This window comes from Callospermophilus lateralis, chromosome 10, assembly GCF_048772815.1.
Source record: "Callospermophilus lateralis isolate mCalLat2 chromosome 10, mCalLat2.hap1, whole genome shotgun sequence".
NCBI lineage: Eukaryota > Metazoa > Chordata > Mammalia > Rodentia > Sciuridae > Callospermophilus > Callospermophilus lateralis.
Window position 1 is genome coordinate 62,959,342 of NC_135314.1, and position 12,996 is coordinate 62,972,337.

Below are 12,996 nucleotides of genomic sequence, written 5' to 3' on the forward strand. Positions count from 1 at the left end.
TAACTAACAAGTATAATTGAGTTAAGTGAACCGTCTTTTGTTGTTGCCCTGGAGCTCTGGCTCAATGGAATTTGAGTTGATTTTAGATGACTTTAGTTATGGTTTAGCTAGGCCACTTTTATGAAGGATTATCTGAGAAGTCTACAACAGAACTTATCAGATTTCTCTGGAGTTTTAGAAACTCCAATAATGAATACCTGCACCAGAATGAATACCTGCAGTGTTGTGGTAAACTAGAACTAAGTTATTCTCTTTGAGATTTAAGAGGGAAAGGGAAAGCATCTTGTTATCTTCCTCACAGGGATGTTCTTTGAGGATCATAAGCTGGTTTTCATTTATCCATATTTAATAAGCTAAAACTAAACTTATTTAAATATTTATTTAATAAAGATGCTTTGTTTTCTATAAATGTTAGTTAAGAAAGGCCTTTAGCAGTTTTATTAACTTTGTCCTCAACTGGGAGGGCCCATATAAAATACTAATACTAGCTGATTGACTAACCAGAAAAGTCATAGTTCATTTGTTGTAGGTGACTTTTAAATAGCATGATAAGTACTATGGATTGAGAAAACATTTCTTATGTGGTTACAGACAGCATGAGTTGATAATTAATCAAAATCTACTCATTGTTAACTTTTATTTATTTGAAATTCATACCAGTCCTACTTTAAAAACTTATTTGGAGGAGTGTCAGTTGTTCTCATGGGCATATTTTGTTGTCTTTCCCTAGTGGCTCTATAATTAAAATTGGTGGATATTTTGTCTGTTTTCTCTTTTTATGTTGTGCTTACTGTATATGTGTGAAACATTCTACATGCATGCTTCCTTTGGAAGTTTAAATAAAGATGTTAAAATATGTTAAATTTTGTCTCTTTGGAACCTAATCGCTATCAATATAGGTAGTTGCTGTTATTTTGACAAGTTCTACTTTTCTCCCATTTTCTTTCTTATTTATTCTCTTTCCTTCCTTCCTTACAATATCTACTCTTTTTCTTTCCTTCCTCTTTATTTTTTTTTTCCTTAAAAACAAATACTGTAGTTAATGGAGAAAGTAGTCACCAAAATTGGGGACATACAGACATTCTCAACTGACTTTTTTAACATTCAAGAAGACTAATAATATTACATCTAAATTTTGTTTTCAAAATGTATATTAGGTATTTTGTTTTAGTGTTTTCCTATGTTTATATGTACAAATTCTTAAAAACTAGTTAAAATTTAAAATTATTATTGTCATTTTATTACCTATTTTTAAGCCTAATGATTAATTATAAATTTTCACTTATGTTTAATTTAATATCACATATAATTTATTTAACCTGTTAATTATTATGGAATATCTATAGTTTTAATTTGCATTTCTTTTATCACTATTGCAGACTGATATGATTTCATGTATATTTTAGCTTATTATTTATCACTACATTATTAGGCTCGTTATTTTATATATTTTTAAAAAATATTAATGTATGTTATATTTTACAATTCTATTGTGAATTGCCCATTCATATATTTAGCTTACTTTAAAAATAGAATGATTCATTTATTTACAAATAAAGAATATTAATTATATGAACATCATACACACTAAAATATTAAACTTTATTTGTTGTTGGTCTCTTACATTTGTTAAAGACATTTTTAACTTGTGAAAATTTTTAATTTTAAATAGTAAAATTCATAAATCTTTATGTTATATGCCACTGTGTTTATGCCTTAAAAGTCTCTCATTGTAGAATTCAGAAAACCATATACATATCTAGAGGTCTTTAAATACTTTATTTGTTATATTTAGAAATATTAACCTGATTTATATTTTGGCACCTGGAAAGAGATAGGAAATGGAATTGAATTTTCCCCATATAATCAGTCAGTTATATCAACATGGTCTATGGAAATGCTGCCTGTAGTATGTACCTCATAATGGAGTTGTTTTGGCTTGTCCTACTTATTTGTCTCTTTCAGTGATAATATCATACTGTAATTTGTATTTCAATCATAGGCAAAAATCTGCCTTATTCTTTACTCCTTTGCCAAAGGGCTGAGACCTAACACTTGATAATTTTACTTTTTAAATGTAGTTTTTAAGTTTGTCAATCTCCTGGCCTTTTGGTTTTGTTCTTTTGAGATAACTTTAAAAAATCAAGAATATTAAAGATAATTTTAGTTCAGTTCAATAGATGTTTTTAATATTTTAATATTAGTATTTTAATATTTAATAGATCAACCTCTGTTCTCTAGAAATATATTAGTCTGATAGAGGTGAACACAATATGTAAATCATTGAGGTAGTGGACTAATATCGATAACTTTCTTTTTTCTTTTTTGATTCATTCTTTTTCTTTTATTATTCATGATTTGTTGGTCCTAATAATTTTATATATTTTTTCCTTTTAATCTAGGAAAAATTGTTACATGATACAGACATAACAGAGATAGGCTGATTTTGGCATATGAAATATGGTGACATTTTTCTTGTTTATATAGTCTGTTTTTTCTAACTAATGAACTTATAATTATGTCTTCCTCTTTTCAGTTCTTTAAATGTTTATTGAGTTCATGCTAGGTACTATTTGAGCAGCCTTAGGGAAGATAAAAATGAATACATTCCACAAATTCATAATCTAGTGGGGAAATCCTCAGTTTGTAAGAATAAGAACATTATAATAATAGTTGTTGTGTACATTGTAGCTTGATACTAGCCATTGTAATAGGCAAGGTAATATGTGTTATCTCATTTAATCCTACAACAGCTCAGATAGTTCCATTTTTTTTTTTGACCCTTTCCTTCACTTCCTTCTGGTTTCTTCATATTGTCACCTCTTCTAAGAAACTTCCCTATGCAAGCCTATCTAAACTATCAGCCCATGTGTCTACCCATGATGTTATCTTGTTTTGTTTACCTTCCTTGTACTACTTACATGACATTATTTACATGACATTATAATTCTAGTAATTTCCTTGTTTACTATTTGTTTCCCTTGCTGGAATGAATGTTAAATGGAAGAATTAATAATAAGTCGTGAGAGTTTGAAGTTGCAAAAGGGCAAACTCCATATATTAATATATAATGCATAATAGCTTTAAACTTAAATTTGTGATTCTTTACATAGATTTGACTAAGTTCTTGTTTTATAGTTTGGTTAGGTTGTTCATTGTTTTATTCAGTTAATACTGATTGGTCTTTTAGTCTATGGTAGGCTATAGTCATAGAAATGCAAAATGCAGATACAGTAAAAAAAGAACAACTGCCTGCCCTGGTGGTACTTTCAGTCTAATAAATGGGACAGAAAATAATTAAATAAATTATTTTAAAATATATGTTATAATGGCCAAATAAAATTTCCCAAAGGTGTCTTTCCTTACCTCGTCTTTACAATCTGGACATGATTTTCTTTCTTGTTCCTAATCACCTTCTGTTTATTCATCTGTATTGGTTCAGATTCTATGTCACCTGATTCTAATTTTCAGTTCATCTCCTCAAGTTTACATTTGCATATTACCAATACCCTAAATAAAACAGCAGAGTCATTTTCCTTTCTAGAGCTCATTTGGTTATTGATACAGCTTAAAGTTAATTTTGTTTTGGTTTACTAGTGTGGTTTGATGTTTGTTGCTTTGTTTTCCCTTTGCAGAAACATTACATATGTACATTAAAAATCCAGTCAATCAAAATCTTCAGACTTAAAAAAAATATTTTAAGGGTGTCTCTCACTGTGAATGTACTGGCTTATAGGATTAGCTATGTTTATGTATTGTATTTCCATTAGTAAAACTGCTATTGAAACTTGGGCCAAATCTCTGTGGAGACTATTAATAAGTATGACATCAAGGTCATCATTGGGATTTCATAGCAAATTTAGAGAGATCACTTTCTAAGATCACACAATATCAAACACAATTTTTTATTTTTATTTTTTCTTTTAGAGATATATTTTATTTTTTAATTGTTATAGAATAACATAAACTTAACATCATAACCATTGTAAGAATACAACTAAGCAGTGTTAAGTATATTCACATTGTTGAGCAACCAATAACCAGAAGTTTTCATCTTACATAACTAAAATTTGTTCTTTGTCTATCCCCAAAACGCTGGCAACCATACTCACTTTTCTATTTCTATGCATTTGACTCTTCTAGATATCTCATGTAAAAGGAATCATACAGTATTTTTTATTTTTTTGGTACCGGGAATTGAATTTAGGGGTGCTTTACCACTGAACCTCATCCCTAGTTCTTTTTTTAAAAATTTTTTCCTTTTTCTTGTTATTGGTTCTTTTTAGTTATATTTGTCAGCAGAATCCACTTTGATATAATTATACAGGCATGGAATATATCTTATTCTATTTAGATCCCCATTTTTACGCATGTACACTGTGGTGGGATTTACTGTGTTGTTTTTATATGTGTACATGGGAAAACTATGTCAGATTCATTCCACTGTCTTTGATTATTCCCTCTCCCTTCTCTCATTCCCCATTGTCTAATCTACTGGGGTTCTATTCTTTCCCTCATCCTTTACCTTTATTGTGAGTTGGTTTTAACCTATCAGAAAAAAACAAAAGACTTTTGGTTTTTTGGGACTGGCTACTTCACTTAGCATAATCATCTCCAGATCCATCCACTTGCTGGCAAATATCATACAGTCATACTTCTTTAAGGTTGAGTAATACTTCATTGTGTATACATGGCATATTTTATTTATTCATTACTTTCTTGAAGGGCATCTAGGTTGGTTTCATAGCTTAGCTAATGTAAATTGAACTGCTATAAACATTGATGTGGTTGTGTCAATGTAGTATGCTGATTTTAATCCTTTTGGATATATACTGAGGAGTGTGATAACTGGGTCAAATATGAATGGTCAACAAATACATGGAATAATGTTCAAAGTCTCTAACAATTACAGAATGCAAATTAAAACTAAACTGAGATTATATCTCACTTCAGTAAAAATACCAATTTTCAAGAATGCAGGTAACAATAAATGTTGGCAAAGATGTGGGGGGAAGGTACTCTTATACATTGCTGGTGGGTCTGAAAATTGGTGCAACCACTTTGGAGAGCAGTATGGAGATTCCTCCAATAATTTTTAATGGGAAAGTTGTTTCTAGTTAAATCTTTTTATAGTCAAATACACCAGTTGTCTACAAAGGCATCTCAGTCTCCTTCCTGTTCTACAACTCCTAGCCTTGATTGTGATTGTGTACTAACAAAGGCATTTGGATGCAAAGGAATTTGATAGTGACTAATCCATTTGTTTGTATCTCAGCCTCCAAATCTGTATAGTCTTACTGTGAAGACAGAAAGTATAAAGCAATGTCCTAATGTCAATGCCTTAGCTGCCATAGACCAGTTTACACTATGCTGGAAACATTGCCCTCTGCTCCTTTATTTTTCCCTACCCATTTTCTTTGGATTATCTGTGATTGTGCAGAATTTTCAATTTTATCTACTATTTTGAGGACAGGACTTTGGTCTTATTGTTTATATTTCCTAACTGAACATGCTTATCAATCCATTATATATTATAGATATTTGCAAGGTTGCTATTAAAAAAGGATAAGCAAATTGATGGGTCAAAAGCTATTTGGGATTAACTTTTTAAAAATATGAAAACAAAAATATAAATACATTATTAGCATGAATTAATAAAGTGTCTAATAATACCCAGCTATCTGACATACTTCTCAGAAATGTGCTTACAGTGGTTTAGATTGAATACTTCTGCTGCATATATGCATTTGAATGTGTTAGCTTTAATTTTTCTTTTAAAACTACAGACATCAGTTGGCATAAACAAACTCAGTTACCTACTTCTCACAGCTAATCATAAAGACAGCAAAGAAATACAAATTGTTTCCTCAGCATATTTCTAATCTTAAGTATTTCTTTTTTAAAGGTATGCATAAAGAAGTGTTATGAATTGCCCTTTGAGATTCTGAAGGCCAAAGGTAATGTCCAGTGATATTTTCTTGAATGGGTTATCTTCTTGAAATATTTTATAATATTTAAGGCCTTGAATTTATTACATCGTCTTTTCTTTATTGTTATTATTCCCTAGCACATTAAATAACTTTTTCTATGTCTATCTAAAAATAATCTAAAATGATAAATAAAAGGGAAGAAACCTTATGTCATCTCAAACTATTTCAGTCTACTTGGATATTTTTTTACCTCCTTCTTATTTCTATGTAGGAATGTATCATTCCTCCCCTGCCATTATTTGTTAGTTTAGAATTAGTTTAGAATTCTTTAAATTTAAAACCTCGTCCTTTCCTTAAGTAGACATATTGGCCAGAAGTCAGTACATATTCCTCCTTGGGAATAAATTAACACCTTACTATAAGAGATAAAAATACATTTGTTGTGGACAGTGAAACTATTCAGATGATATTTAATGGCTACTGATAGTCAAAAATCCAGATTTTTCAGGTAAGAGGTTTACAATAGACTTGTGCTGCTGCATTGTGTATAAAGAGCTCATAGGGCTTGAAGGAGGTTTCTTAGACAAGAGGGGGCTGTAATTACTTTGCTTCTTACATGCATGGTTAGATCTTCCAGCGAGAATAACATGGTAGGGTAATTTATTATAGAAGAGTAAATCACAGATTACATTGGAGGGGGATGGGGTGGTGCAATCCAACTATCAGTTTTGTGAATACATACATTTAAGCATGTGTGATAGCTTGTTTTTAATTTCTTTACACCAGTGCACACCTCAAACATTCCGTTTAGCTGTGGGATATGCAAATTGTTCCAAATGCAGCAGCAGTACTTTCACCTGAATGTCAAAACTGTCAAAGAGCTTTAAATCAAATCTTTATAACATTTAAAAAAAACAAGCCAGCCCTAAGATCTAGGCACCAAACTCTGAAAAAACTTGATTCCCATACTTCCAAAAAGCTTCTGTATGTCAACAGGGTAATGTAAAAGTTCTAATTCACCTGTTTTCTAATTTTAACCTTTTAAGGACTTTTATTTTATTTGGCTTAATTATGATATTTTCTACAAATTAATGATAAATGGCTTGATTAATAAAACCAAATGTCAGAGAAAATGACAACTTGATGAAAAATTAATACTTGGCAATATTTTAAGGTACAGAAATAATAAAGAAGTATTTTTAAAAATTTTTAATTTATATATGACAGTGGAATGCATTACAATTCTTATGACGCCTATAGAGCACAATTTTTCATATCTCTGGTTGTATACAAAGTATATTCACACCAATTCGTGTCTTTATACATGTACTTTGTTTTTTTTTTTTTAAAGAGAGAGAGGTAGAGAGAGAGAGAGAGAGAGAATTTTAATATTTATTTTTTAGTTATCGGCGGGCACAACATCTTTGCTTTGTATGTGTTGCTGAGGATCGAACCCAGGCCTCACGCATTCCAGGCGAGCTTGCTACCCCTTGAGCCACATCCCCAGCCCCTATATATGTACTTTGAATAATAATGATCATCACATTCCACCATTTATAACCCCCATGCCCCCTCCCTTCCCCTCCAACCTCCCTGCACTTTCTAGAGCTCCTGTATTACTCCCATGCTCCCCCTCCCTATCCCACTATGAATCAGCCTCCTTATATCAGAGAAAACATTCGGCATTTGTTTTTTTTTGTTTTGTTTTGTTTTTTTTTTGGTATTGGCCACCTTTACTTAGCATTATCTTCTCTAACTCCATCCATTTACTGGAATTGCCATGATTTTATTCGCTATTATTGCTGAGTAATATTCCATTATATATATATGCCACATTTTAAAATCTATTCATCTATTGAAGGGCATCTAGGTTGGCTCCACAGTTTAGCTATTGTGAATTGTGCTGCTATAAACACTGATGTGGCTGTGTCCCTGAAGTATGCTGTTTTTAAGTCCTTTGAGTATAAACCGGGGAGAGGGATATCTGGGTCAAATGGTGGTTCCATTCCCAATTTTCCAAGAAATCTCCATACTGCTATCCATATTGGCTGTACCAATTTGCAGTCCCAACAGCAGTGTATGAGTGTACCTTTTTTCCCACATCCTCACCAACACTTATTGTTGTTTTTATGCATAAAAGCTGTCATTCTGACTGGAGTGAGATCCAATCTTACAGTGGTTTTGATTTGCATTTCTCTAATTGATGAACATTTTTCATAAATTTGTTGATTGATTGTAAATCATCTTCTGAGAAGTGTCTGTTCAGGTCTTTGGCCCATTTATTGATTGGGTGGTTTGTTTTTTTGGTGATTAGCTTTTTGAGTTCTTTATATACCCTAGAGATTAGTGCCCTTTCTGATGTGTGAGGGGTAAAGATTGTTCCCAAAATGTAGGCTCTCTATTCACCTCACAGATTGTTTCTTTTGTTGTGAAGAAACTTTTTACTTTGAGTCCATTCCATTTATTGATTCTTGATTTTAATTCTTGCACCACAGGAGTCTTATTAAGGAAGCTGGGGCCTAATCCCACATGATGGAGATTAGGGCCTACTTTTTCTTCTGTTAGACACAGTGTCTCTGGTTTTATTCCTAACTCCTTGATCCATTTTGAGTTGAGTTTTGTGTAAAGACATATTTTTAAACCTCATATTTCATCAGTACTTTCTTGAAGGTAGGTAACCACAATGCTCCCTGCACCTAAGTTTTCACAGTCACATGGGTAAGTGATACAACTTTCAGCAATTTTCTGCTATTATTTTTACTACCAACTATTAGTTAGTAGTATATTAGAAATATATTTTAATATATTAGAAATATATTCATAATTTTAATCTCTTTTGCTCCATAAATCAAAGTAAACTATACTTTGGGATTATTATAGAAATGAAGTTACCATACTAAGAATCCAGTTAGCAATGCGTGAGCATGTGCCCACACACCAATACTTATATGTGTTTCAAGAAGTATCATGGTGTAAAATTTAGTAATTGGTGACTTAATATCTGCTAGACTACTAATTCAGTTGGTTATGAGTATTTTGGCTTTTATATTTAATTTTTTTCAGTATATTCAATTATATATATATTATTTTTACTGAATAATTTATGTACATATGTCTTTTTATAACAGAGAGAGAAAGAAGGAGAGAGAAAAAGAGACAAGGAGAGCAAGAGCATAGCGTTTCAAAGAATGATTTTAATATAGGATTTTTTTTAAAAAATGTATATTTTTTCTGAGTTTTCATTAAAAGAACCAAGTACAAATAAAGGGCTATAACTTGCTTTTCTGCTTTTAAACAATTTATCAGCTCAAAAAACTAAAGAATGACAAATATGACTATTTTATTTTACTCCTTTTACTAGAAGTTATGGGATTGAAATATAATAATATCCTGTGTAATTTTTCATCTTCACAAGTATCAGGATTTTTAACATGAATATCTAAATATTAACTTAAATGTTATATGGAAATGGTACCATGCATGATTATATCCTGTGTTAAATTTCTATTTTCACATTTCACTGATAAAACTATCAACCTAATGAAGGAGGGCAAAGTGACCTCTTCTGTTGTGCTTTTGTTTTGCTTGATTGTCCAGGATAAAAAGACCCACATAATATAATGTCAATGAAATGGACTCAATTTGACCATCTGTTCATGAAACCACATGATGTGCTGGTCATACCTACCAACAGAAATTTTGGCCAACTAATGTTAGAATCACTTCTTTTTATAATATATTTGGTATTTTTAGTTAGGTATTTCAAATGTATTTCTCTGCAAGTAAGATAAATAGAGGTAAGTATTCATCAACATTCTGTAAACACAATATATGCCAATCCCAAGGTGAAACATTGTCAGTATAGATTTCCAGTGATATTTAAAATTGGAAATGGATTGTGTTGAATCTTCTCTTAGCTGGCTCTAGGTTTTATTGTTTTTGTGTCTTGCCTGCTTCCAAGCATCCAGTCTGTACTGGCAAAGCTGCCTGATGATAGAGACCACCAACGTTGCTGCCCTGACTGCTTACAGTACCTGCCATGAATAATAGCTCTGTCAGCTAGTTAATCATTGCTTTGTAACTGTCTCTGTTCCATCTCAGCTGATCACTGCCCAGAGGAATTTAAGTTCCATTGTAATACAAGGCTTATATTATATTTCTATACCTTCCTTTGTATGCAAAATAGTCCATTCTTCTTCTTTTTATATAACAGTAAATAAGACATGCCCCACTTTTTTGACTGTTCTTAAGTTACTATTAAACAATGTGCTTTTCTCCCCTTATTTTTTTCTGTACTTTATCCTTTCACCAATTTACTTCTACACATAGATCAGTTAACTATTTCTCCTTAGATTTTATAATGAATTACTAATTACTTTACAATCTGTAGCCTTACAAGTTTTTAGTTTAAATTCCATTAAGGGGGTAGTATTTAAGAGAAAGTTGTCCTTCCCCAAAAATGTCTATAAACAAAGGAGAGAGACTGAAACCCAAAATGATCTCAAAAAGGCATTTGCTTGGTCTTATACTGACTGTTTGATCTTAGAAAAGAGGACAATTGAGTCAACCTTACATAGAATTTTTAATTGCAGCAAGTTGAGTTGTGATATTTTAAACCTGATGCTTGAATTAACACACATAACAATCCGCTGATGTTCTTTAAAAAATCTAAATCTTAGGGAAAATTAAACAGTGTTAGTTTTTCCAATAGAAAAAAACTAAAAATGAATGTATTGTACTGAACTTAAATACTCAGTTGTGATTCTTGTATATAGACTGCATGTTCTTTCTAAATTACCTTTTATCATTTATAAAGTGAATTCTCACTTTAAAGCTTATATTTTATTCCACAAGATCAAGGAATCCAGATCTTCTTGACATGAAAATATCAATGTGGCTTCTAAAGTTCCCTAATGTGTAACTTAAGTACCAGTAGAATGATTAGTCTTTGAAAGCATGAGTAATTTGCCTTGTTGTTACATTTGAAAACCTGTGTTTACTAATTGAATAAAATGTAATAATGAAACACAAAAATAGCACAAAGATATCAATAAAGTTTAATATATAAAGAATTTGTGTTTTTTTTTTTTGCTAAAATGCTGAATGCATTTTTCATATCTACCATTCCTCCAAATATCAAGGTCCTCTTCTTGTATCCTTTATTGATGACAAGATGATTTTTATTCCCCTAATGAAGTGGGAAGTAAATTAACATGCTTTTGGGGAGAAAGAGGGGATTAGATTACTTATTGTAGTAGATCTCAACATATCTTTGTAATACTAACTCCTACCCACAACTAATTAGTGACTTTCAGAATTAGAGAGTAATCTAATCCATCTTTTCCCAATTAAGCAATCGTTAGTTTACTTCCCACTTCATTAGGGAAGTTACTAATACATCTTGTCATAATAAAAAGAAGTAAATACAAGGCCAGAGTGAGCCTAGGCTATCAACAGTACATGTGGGCTGGCCCAACGGAATGACAGAAATGTTTACCAGGCTAAGTGAAACCAGAGTTAAGCTTTTACTTAGAAAAAAAGAATGCTTTCAAATGTAATTTGTAATGGTATTTTGATTTACATGTGGGGAAGTCGCATTTATACTAGCATTATTTGAGAGCCATACCCTTATGCATCAGAATCCAAGTGTGTAAACATGTATCAAAAAAGACTATTCATCTGACATGGTGGCGTGCAAAATAAAGGAATTTACCAAAGAAGCATTTTTGATGGCTCAGAAGAATACTGTCTTTTTCTCTTCCCAAAAAATTTTTTTAAAAATCTATGTTTGTAGTATTACAAAATACTTATTATACTTTATTGCATTGAGTATTTGTCTCCTCCAATAGACTGCATAACTCATGATATAAGGTACCAGGTTTTATTTTATATATATATATTAATATATGTTTTATTATACATATTATATATATATATATATATATATATATATATATATATATATATATATATATATATATTATAATATATATATCCATCCTGTTTTCCTATCCTGGTTTTCCTCCATATTTTCATTTATTTTATTTTATAGCTACTTACTTTGGGAAACTTAAAGCATTTGGGTTTCTATGATAGATACATGGATTAATGAGTTGTTGGATAGGTAAACTGATTAGGGTATATATATTTTTTGGAAGTTTTTTTTTTTTTCCACAGGCATACAAATAATGCTTAGAATGGTTAACTTTAGGCCTTCTGCCTTTCTTCCCTTCATCACTTCTTTCTATTTTCCAGCAAATATTTGTTGAATGTAAACTCTGTGCCAGGAACTTTGCAGGTGTTAGATGTAACTATTGAACACGAGATATAATCCTTATTCTTATAGGACTGATAATCTGATAGTGAAATATAATAAACACATAAATAAATATTACAAATATAGTACATAATTAAATGATTTATTTTGCTGACTTTCTCATTCTGTCAAAGGTAAAGAAATTTGGGGTACAGTGGAAGAATTATCTTCAATGGCCTGCCTTCTTAATGGTGGATTATTTCTAGATGAAAAAATTGTAAAGAGGCCAAGTTGTTTCAAAATATGTTTAAGTGACTTCTGAATGAGAATAGATGAAATAGTATTTGCTTCTAAGATGAGTTTAAAGAAGTGTTTCAAACCTGTAGAGTTTATATATGTCTTTTGTATCAAAGCTCAGACTGAAATATCATAAGAATATCTAGTATTTTTTAAGTTACAGAAAATTATTTCTCTTCAAGATTTCTAATTAATCTATTTTTTCTGTGAATTGGATTGTAGTAATGCTGAATGAAAAGCAGTTGATAGCAGTGTATATATATTTTTTCTCATTGGACATGTGTGTGGAATATTTTTGTCTTCTGATCAGATTGTTCATTATGCTTCCTTTTGGATGTGCATACTGTTTAGCCTTCCAACCTGTATGCTCATTCAAAGGCATTCCAAGTCATTATGCTGGACTTCAGCCTTGTTCAGTAAAAGGCCATTTCCTCCATCAGCTGTCCACTTGGACATACATTCTTTTTACTCTCAAAAATATTTTATATGTGTTCAGTCTATGGTAGATGGATT

The 12,996-nt window shown here is 31.1% G+C and overlaps 1 protein-coding gene across 6 annotated transcripts in view; it reads left to right on the plus strand.

Moving 5' to 3' along the window:
* The window catches only part of Zbtb20 (zinc finger and BTB domain containing 20), an 815,137-nt gene that overhangs the window by 158,843 nt on the left and 643,298 nt on the right, over positions 1–12,996 (plus strand). For all 6 annotated transcript variants that reach the window (XR_013155599.1, XM_076869018.2, XM_076869024.2 and 3 more), the window contains exon 2: positions 5,906–5,957. The gene's annotated coding sequence lies outside the window, so the exon portion shown is untranslated. The remainder of the gene's footprint in view (positions 1–5,905; positions 5,958–12,996) is intronic.